Raw genomic sequence first — 8,971 nt, 5'->3', positions numbered from 1 at the left:
TTAATATTTGTGTCATTCTCAAAACCTTTGGCCACGACTGTACAGTGGGCCCTGGGTGTGCAGCTTGTAATAGTCCCATGGTGTTTATACTTGTGTACTATTGTTTGTACAGATGAACGTGGTACCTTCAGGGGTTTGAACATTTCTCCCAATGATGAACCAGACTTGTGGAGGTCTTCCTTTTTTTCTGAGGTCTTGGCTGAGTTCTTTTGATTTTCCAATAATGTCAAGCAAAGAGGCACTGAGTGCCTTCAAGGTAGGCCTTGAAATACATCCACAGGTAGACCTTCAATTGACTGAAATTGTCAATTGACTGAAATGATGTCAATTAGCCTATCAGAAGCTTCTAAAGCCATGACATCATTTTATGGAATTTCCCAAGCTGTTTAAAAGGCACAGTCAACTTAGTGCATGTAAACTTCTGACCCACTGGAATTGTGACACAGTGAATTATAAGTGAAATAATCTGTCTGTTATCAATTGTTGGAAAAATTACTTGTGTCATGCACAAAGTACATGTCCTAAACGACTTGCCAAAACTATAGTTTGTTAACAAGAAATGTGTGGAGTGGTTGAAAAACGAGTTTTAATAACTCCAACCTAAGTGTCTGTAAACTGTATGTAAGAATGCTTTTCAATGACTACAGCTCAGCATTCAACACCATAGTACCCTCCAAGCTCATCATCAAGCTGGAGGCCCTGGGTCTCAACCACGCCCTGTGCAATTGGGTCCTGAACTTTCTGACGGGCTGCCCCCAGGTGGTGAAGGTAGGAAACAACATCTCCACTTCGCTGACCCTCAACACTGGGGCCCCACAAGGGTGCGTGCTCAGCCCCCTCCTGTACTCCCTGTTCACCCACGACTGTGTGGCCATGCACGCCTCCAACTCAATCATCAAGTTTGCAGATGACACAACAGTAGTGGGCTTGATTACCAACAACAACGAGACAGCCTATAGGGAGGAGGTGAGGGCACTCGGAGTGTGGTGTCAGGAAAACAACCTCTCACTCAACGTCAACAAAACAAAGGAGATGATTGTGGACTTCAGGAAACAGCAGAGGCCCCCCCCCCATCCCCCCCCTCCCATATCCACATCGAAGGGACAGCAGTGGAGAAGGTGGAAAGTTTTAAGTTCCTCGGCGTACACATCACAGACAAACTGAAATGGTCCACCCACACAGACAGTGTGGTGAAGAATGCGCAACAGCCCATTCAACCTCGGAGGCTGAAGAAATGTGGCTTGTCACCCAAAACCCTAACAAACCTTTACAGATGCACAATCGAGAGCATCCTGTCGGGTATGACAACTGCAACTGCCCTCAACCGCAAGGCTCTCCAGAGGGTTGTTCAGTCTGCACAACGCATCACCGGGGGCAAACTACCTGCCCTCCATGACACCTACAGCATCTGATGTCACAGGAAGGCCATAAAGATCATCAAGGATAACAACCCCCCGAGCCACTGCCTGTTCACACCGCTAGCATCCAGAAGGCGAGGTCAGTACAGGTGCATCAAAGCTGGGACCGAGAGACTGGAAAACAGCTTCTATCTCAAGGCCATCAGACTGCTAAACAGCAATCACTAACTCAGAGAGGCTGCTGCCTACATTGAGACCCAATCACTGGCCACTTTAATAAATGGATCACTAGTCACTTTAAAACAATGCCACTTTAAATAATCAATCAATCAAATGTATTTATAAAGCCCTTCTTACATCAGCTGATGTTACAAAGTGCTGTACAGAAAACAGCAAGCAATGCAGGTGTAGAAGCACGGTGGCTAGGAAAATCTCCCTAGAAAGGCCAGAACCTAGGAAGAAACCTAGAGAGGAATCAGGCTATGATGGGTGGCCAGTCCTCTTCTGGCTGTGCCGGGTGGAGATTATAACAGAACATGGCCAAGATGTTCAAATGTTCATAGATGACCAGCAGGGTCAAATAATAATAATCAGTGGTTGTACCTATTTTTCATTTCGTTGTTTCAACTACTTCAATGTACTTGCATACACATGGACACAGTATAAAAAACAGTATAAAAAATTACAACACTAAATCAAATCAAACTTTGTCACATGCGCCGAATACAACAGGTGAAACAACAGTGAAATGCATACTTACAAGCCCTTAACAAACAATGCAGTTTAAGTAAGAGTTCAGAATTTTTACCAAATAAACGAAAGTAAAAAAATTATAAAAAGTAAACCCAATAAAATAACAATAACGAGGCTATATACAGGGGGTACCAGTACCGAGTCAATGTGCGTGGGTACAGGTTAGTTGAGGTAATTTGTACATGTCGGGTTGACCGCGAACCCCAAGAAATGCAAACTAGGTTTCGAGGAGGTGGAGTACCTGGGGTATTTGATCGGACAGGGGAACGTCAAGCCCCAGGAGAGGAAGGTTCACGGGGTGCGTGACTGGCCCGTTCCACGCACCAAGACACAGGTCAAGTCCTTCCTGGGACTGGCAGGATACTATAGCCGGTTTATCCCCAACTTTGCGGCGATAGCTTCCCCCCTCACCGATCTAACCAGGGCCCGCCTCCCGAAAACAGTGAAATGGACGGACGAGACAGAAGCAGCGTTCAGCCGCCTGAAGGAAGCCCTATGCTCCCATTCGATTCTCGTATCGCCCAATTTCCAGGTGCCGATGGTGGTCCAGACGGATGCATGTGACACGGGACTAGGGGCCGTTCTGTCCCAGATACACGATGGGGAGGAGCACCCCATCATGTACATCAGCCGAAAGCTGATACCTAGAGAAAAAAGTACTCTATTGTTGAGAAAGAGTGTCTAGCGGTGAAGTGTTAGGTACCTACTTCACCCTGGTCACGGACCATGCTCCCCTGTTCTGGATGGCCAGGGAAAGGACACAAACGATCGGGTCACCAGGTGGTTCTTGTCCCTTCAACACTTCTCTTTTTCTGTTGTGCACAGGTCAGAGGCGAAGCATGGAAACGCGGATGCCCTATCGAGAAGGGAGACATACGTCGCACTGATGACAGTCCCCGCCCCGACAGAGCTAAGGGGGGTGTGTGGCATACAGCAGGTCAGCCACCAGGGGGAGACTCATCGAGGCCTGGTGACAGACGGTGTATACATCACGAGGCGATGGCTCTATCTGCTGGACGTGCCAGGTCTCGACGGGTTCTCCGGCCAGGACTAATTGGGGCTGATTGGGAGTTGGTGAATAATCAAGGGCTGATTGCTCACCAGCTGTGCAAGGCCCATAAAGCTGCCAGAAGGGCAGCACACAGGGAGGGTGAGGGGGAAGAAAGGACTCCCATATAGGTGGGGACGGTTACAGCGGTAACAGGAGTGCAGTTTTGACCCCGACGCGGAGCCCAGAAGATGGTATCCCGGAGAGGGTCTCATGGGGGAGACCTATCCTTTTTGATTTATTATTTAAATAAACACCCTTGAAACCGAGCTAATCCTTCTCTGTCCGTGTCTGATCTGTGTAAACGTCTTCGCCAAACCCCCTGGTCTACCACAGTATCAAAAATGGTCCATCACCCAAAGGACATCCAGCTAATTTGACACAACTGTGGGAAGAATTGGAGTCAACATGTGCCATCAGCCCTGTGGAAAGCGTTTGACACCTTGTAGAGTCCATGCTCTGATGAATTGAGGCTGTTCTGAGGGCAAAAGGGGTTGCAACTCAATATTAGGAAGGTGTTCTTAATGTTTTGTACGCTCAGTGTAAGTTTATCACTTTTCAAACAATCCAGTGTATTTTTGTTAATGTTTTTTAAATCAACACGTTAAAAGATTTAACTACTGAAACAAAGACAAACAGACAATTCCCATTTTTCAAGCCCGCTGAAGGTGTGGCAGCTCTACCAGGGGCATGCTTGAGCTGGTTTTATTAAACCATTTTAATTGAACCTTTATTTAACTAGGCAAGTCAGTTAAGTACAAATTCTTATTTATTGCATACCAAGAGGTAAAAGGCCTCTTGTAGTACAAAATGCACATGACAACAAGAGACACCACAACACTACATAAAGAGAGACCTAAGACAACAACATAGCATGGCAGCAACACATGACAACAACATGGCAGAGACACAACATGGCAGCAGCACAACATGGTACAAACATTATTGGGCACAGACAACAGCACAGAGGGCAAGAAGGTAGAGACAACAACACATCACGCAAAGCAGCCACAAGTGTCAGTAAGAGTGACCATGATTGAGTCTTTGAATGTTGAGATGGAGATAAAACAGTCCAGTTTGAGTGTTTTTCGTTCTAGTCGCTAGCTGCAGCGAACTGAAAAGAGGAGCAACCCAGGGATGTGTGTGCTTTGGGGACCTTTAACAGAATGTCTTTCGTGGTTGTATGTGGTTAGAATGGATACTTCAGAGTACCTTTCGGAATTGTTCTCATAGAATAGGTGCTTCAGCGGTTGTCAGTATTCTCGTTCTAGATTTACGTAATTTCTAGCTGCAGACTAGTAATTATACGTCTAAGATTTACTCTTATTCTGTAGTTGTCACATCCTGATCTGTTTCACATGTCCTCATTATTGTCTCCACCCCCTCCAGGTGTCGCTTATTTCCCCCGGTGTATTTATCCCTGTGTTTCCTGTCTCTCTGTGCCAGTTCGTCTTGTATGTTCAAGTCAACCCGCGTGTTTTTCCCGTGCTCCTGCTTTTTAAATTCTCTTTTTGCTAGTCCTCTCGGTTTTGACCCTTGCCTGTTTCTGGACTCTGTACCCGCCTGCCTGACAATTCTGCCTACTTTGACCTCGAGCCTGCCTGCCACACTGTTTACTCAAGAAAATGTGAAATGCTAATTAGCAATAGATGAGACCTCAGCAATACAAATTCCTGCAGGAAGCTCCTGCATGTCATCTCTTGTCTATACTGTCAGCCTGTTCACCAGCGCGATCAGAGACCTTTGTGCCCAGAGAACTTCTGTACTCAATCCATGAATTTGCATCCCCTTGTCTTAGCTAGCCATTGACTACACTTTAGCTAGCTAGTTAGCAGAGTAGTAGATCAAAACATAATTTTGTTTTACTTAGCCTAGATAATTGTTTGTACAGTATGTCGACTTTGGTGTCTATTTCAGACCTTATGGCATTTTTCAAGAATGAGCATAAGAGCATTAAAAGGGGAGAAGACCACTATAAGTTTTGCAATGTGGAGAAGTGCAGCTATAGTGAGGGGAAATTTACCGATTGGTCAGGGCCAGCGTGAGGGATAAAGTTAATCCTGTGTCGAGTGTAGCTATTACGTTAAGTTTGAGCATCTCAGCAATACAATGTTTTCTATACTGCTGTCAACATTCTACAAGGAAAGAGACTTAATCACTTATATAATCATTAACAAGATCACCCTGGATTCCAGACTTAGATGAGTGATATCTCAGTTCTAGAATGTTGTCATTGATGAGAATTAATCAAAAAATCCATTGACATTCAAAATGAACTTAGTTTAGACATCCAGCCTGTATTGTAGTTTCATAACCAGAGACAAATCTTCAAAGGCACAATATGTATTTATTCAGAGTGGTACATGCATTCACACAGACTTAAAGGATCCTTCCCACTATAAGATTGATATGTCAAGTGATAAAATCCCAAGTGATCAATTAAACGTTCATGGAAAAACTGAACTTGTCCTCATGTAAAAATGACAGTTTATTAAATATTGTACAGATGTAATGTCAACAATCAAATCAAACTTCATTTATATAGCACATATCTTACAATTAATGCATTTCAAGGTGTTCAGTGTCGTTGGTTGTGTCTAAGTAGGGCACAGATAACGAAGAGCAGGACATTAAGGCATTCAAAATGGCTACAGGGATGAATGTGCAGGAGTCAGGGCTTTGGGTCACAGAGTCTTGGATCCTGGGAGCCTCACCGGATGGTCTGGTAGGCACCACAGCAGTGGTGGAGGTCAAGTGTCATTATGGCGCAAGGGACCTGACCATTCAAGAGGCAGTGAAGTCGAAGATTTCTATATCAAGGAGGGAGGGTCTTACAGCCTCTGTAAAGACCATCCTTACTGGCACCAGGTCCAAGGTCAACTCCACATCACTGGAAGGGACACCTGCTTCTTCGTTGTGTGGACCACCAAAGCCATCTTCACCATCTCCATCCAATGTGACAACCTCTGGCAGAGAATACAACCAAGGGAGGGTCTGAAAGGACATTACTGATACTGTCATCGGGTCTTAGAATGTGCCAATGTTTGAGAAGGATTCCCTTAATTAGAATTTTTTCTCCCCAATTTCGTGGTATCCAATTGGTAGTTACAGTCTTGTCTCATCGCTGCAACTCCCGTACAGACTCGGGAGAGGCGAAGGTCAAGAGCTGTGCGTCATCCGAAACACAAACCAACCAAGCCGCACTGCTTCTTGACACAATGCCCGCTTAACCCTGAAGCCAGCCACACCAGTGTTTCGGAGAAAACACCGTACACCTTGCGTCCGTATCAGCGTGCATGCACCCGGCCTGCCACAGGAGTAGCATGAGCGTGATGGCCAAACCCTCCCCTAACCCAGACGACGCTGGGCCAATTGTGCGCCGCCCCAAGGATCTCCCGGTCGAGGCCGAATGCGACAGAGCCTGGACTCGAGCCAGGATCTCTAGTGGCACAGCTAGCACTGCAAGTTCTGGGCACCTTGAATAGCGCGTAGTAAGAACGCATGACTGCTTCTTTTTGCGAGACTGTCCTTGAAAGAGATCATGTCTCAATTTTCTCAATGGCAATGTCAATCTGACTATTTTTGTAACCCCTCTCATTGAATTTCCTTTGCATCTCAGCCATGTTTCTGTCAAAATCTGATTGTTTTTTGCAAATTCTTTTGATTCGACAGAATTGGCTGTAGGGCAAACTGTTTTTCAAGGGAAGGGGGGGGGGCTGGAGGACAGGCTGGCAGACGACCCAATGAGGGTGCAGAACGCCTTCCAGAACTGGGACAAGAACTGAGGACCACAATCGGAGACCATGTCCACCGGAAGTCTATGGATCCGGAAGACGTGCTGCACCATGAACTGGACCGTCTCCTTGGCTGAGAGTAACTTGGGAAGGGGAATGAAATGGGCGGCTTTGGAAAACCTATCTACCACCATAAGGGTAGTGGTATTGCCATCTGATGGAGGGAGACCAGTGACAAATTCTAGAAATATATGAGACGGTGAGGAACAGGGAGTGGTTGAAGGAGGCCAGCCTGTATGGATTTTCGTAGCAGGGCGTCTATCAAAGGGGTTAATTCTGGGGTTACGCAATAAATTAAGGCAGAGGATATTACTGAAGACATAGATGGAGTGTAGGGATGTATTTTTGGGTGGACTATGATTGAAGTGAGATGGGTTTTCTAATTTTACGTGTTTAATTTTGTATTTTGTATGTCGTCGTTTTCCCCCTTTCCCGCAATGTTTTTGTTTGTTTATTATTCAATACCCCGTCCAGCTGGTGGCGTTAATGCACCATTAACATTGGATGCCAACCGCCGTTAAACCCCATTGAAGAAGATTCCTTCAATTATTCCACTTTTCACCTAAGTGTGAACCGGAACAATTCACGCTACTAAAACAAACAACGGGAACATGAGACTGTCTTACATTGCGCCAACTAAACTGTCTCTTAGTGGTAGAGCGTACTCTCCTCCTGGACGTTGTGTGCTGAAGTTTGTATGGTTCTCATACATTTCCTAATCGCAAATAATGAGATATTCCTCAAATTGCTTGGCCTGGTTATAACAATAAGTAAGATGGCTAATGCGACCAAAACATCGAAGGGTAACAAGCCGTTCATGGTTAGAAGGGATACAGCTTTTGTCAAATTAACGTCAGATTTGACGTTTTGTAGCAGGTTAGGAGAATTTCCACAGCATGTTAGTTTATTAACGTAGCAGGTTAGGCAAATTAGGTTAAGGTTAGGAAAAGGGTTAGGGTTAGCTAAAATGCAAAACATTTAAACTTTTTACATTAATTTGACAAAAGATGGATACCTTCTAGCATGACCTAACAAGCTGGGTTCGGGTTCGCGACCATGCCCAATTAATGAAAAGATACTCACGGTGCATGCTCAGGCTGCCCTGCTCGAATTAGTTTGTGTGAGAGACTAGGGGATGGCTAGCACTATTCCCCTACTAGTCCGCGGCGCAGGTTCTCTTGACATTTGTGTAACATTCTTTAGGGGGCTTGGTGTTTCTGGCCAGGTTAGCCAACTCGTCGAGACAAGCTATTCCTGCCTCCCCACGGTGGAGTTGCTTGGGTAGCTCTCTTGTTTAGTATACGTAGCGTTAAGTCGTTTGGTTATTCTAAACAGACCGTGCTGTGGTCAGAGGCTAGCTAGCCTAGCTTAGACTAATGAGCCTCCTGGCTAACGACGGCTGACACGCATAACTTCCGATGAATGAAGCTTACTAACGTGCCCCCAGGGCTATGACAACCCTAATTCCTATTTTAAATTGATGGAGTTGGAGGGAGTAGAGAGAGCGGGGTTTGCATGCTTCTGCGATGAGGAAGTAGCCCCCCGTGTAGCTGCGCACCTTCACAAAAAATATTGCTGGGACGCCAGTACCCCCACTTTTTGTTACATACGGGGTACTTAGTCCGCCATTGCCAGAGCCCTCTGTGCCCATAAGGGGGCCAGGCTTCATGCAGGCTATACAGTATCATGGAAGCACAACGTGTGTTGGAAGCCTATCCATGTTTAATGCCCCTCTAGTACCCTGCAACAATTGGCTCTTTGCGTTGTGGAACGCTGCCTCGCACTCCTGTTTCCATTTCCAGGGAACCTGCTTTTTTTAGCAGGACATGTAAGGGTTGTAACAGGGTAGACAGATTTTCCAAGAACCAAAGTTCGGTGACGTTTGTGGGACTTGGGGCAACGGCTGTCACTTTCTCATCAGTGGGCTGCAGCCCTTCTCTGTCAATCAGATGTCCTAAGTACTCCACTTTGTCTCTCATGAACTTGCAGTTGGCCCGTTTCACCCTAATACCATCTTT

At 45.8% G+C, this 8,971-nt stretch overlaps 1 long non-coding RNA gene across 1 annotated transcript; it reads right to left on the bottom strand.

The window, feature by feature from the left end:
- Positions 1–5,628: 5,628 nt before the first annotated feature.
- On the bottom strand, positions 5,629–8,526 carry LOC139546962 (uncharacterized). The gene is made up of 2 exons (XR_011669291.1): positions 8,037–8,526; positions 5,629–6,153 (listed from the first exon to the last, which is right to left on the bottom strand). It is a non-coding gene; the product is annotated as an uncharacterized lncRNA (long non-coding RNA).
- Positions 8,527–8,971: the final 445 nt, after the last annotated feature.

Source organism: Salvelinus alpinus, chromosome 20, assembly GCF_045679555.1.
Source record: "Salvelinus alpinus chromosome 20, SLU_Salpinus.1, whole genome shotgun sequence".
Classification (NCBI taxonomy): Eukaryota; Metazoa; Chordata; class Actinopteri; order Salmoniformes; family Salmonidae; genus Salvelinus; species Salvelinus alpinus.
The sequence above is the reverse complement of the archived record's forward strand: the minus strand, read 5'-3'. Positions and strand labels throughout refer to the sequence as shown.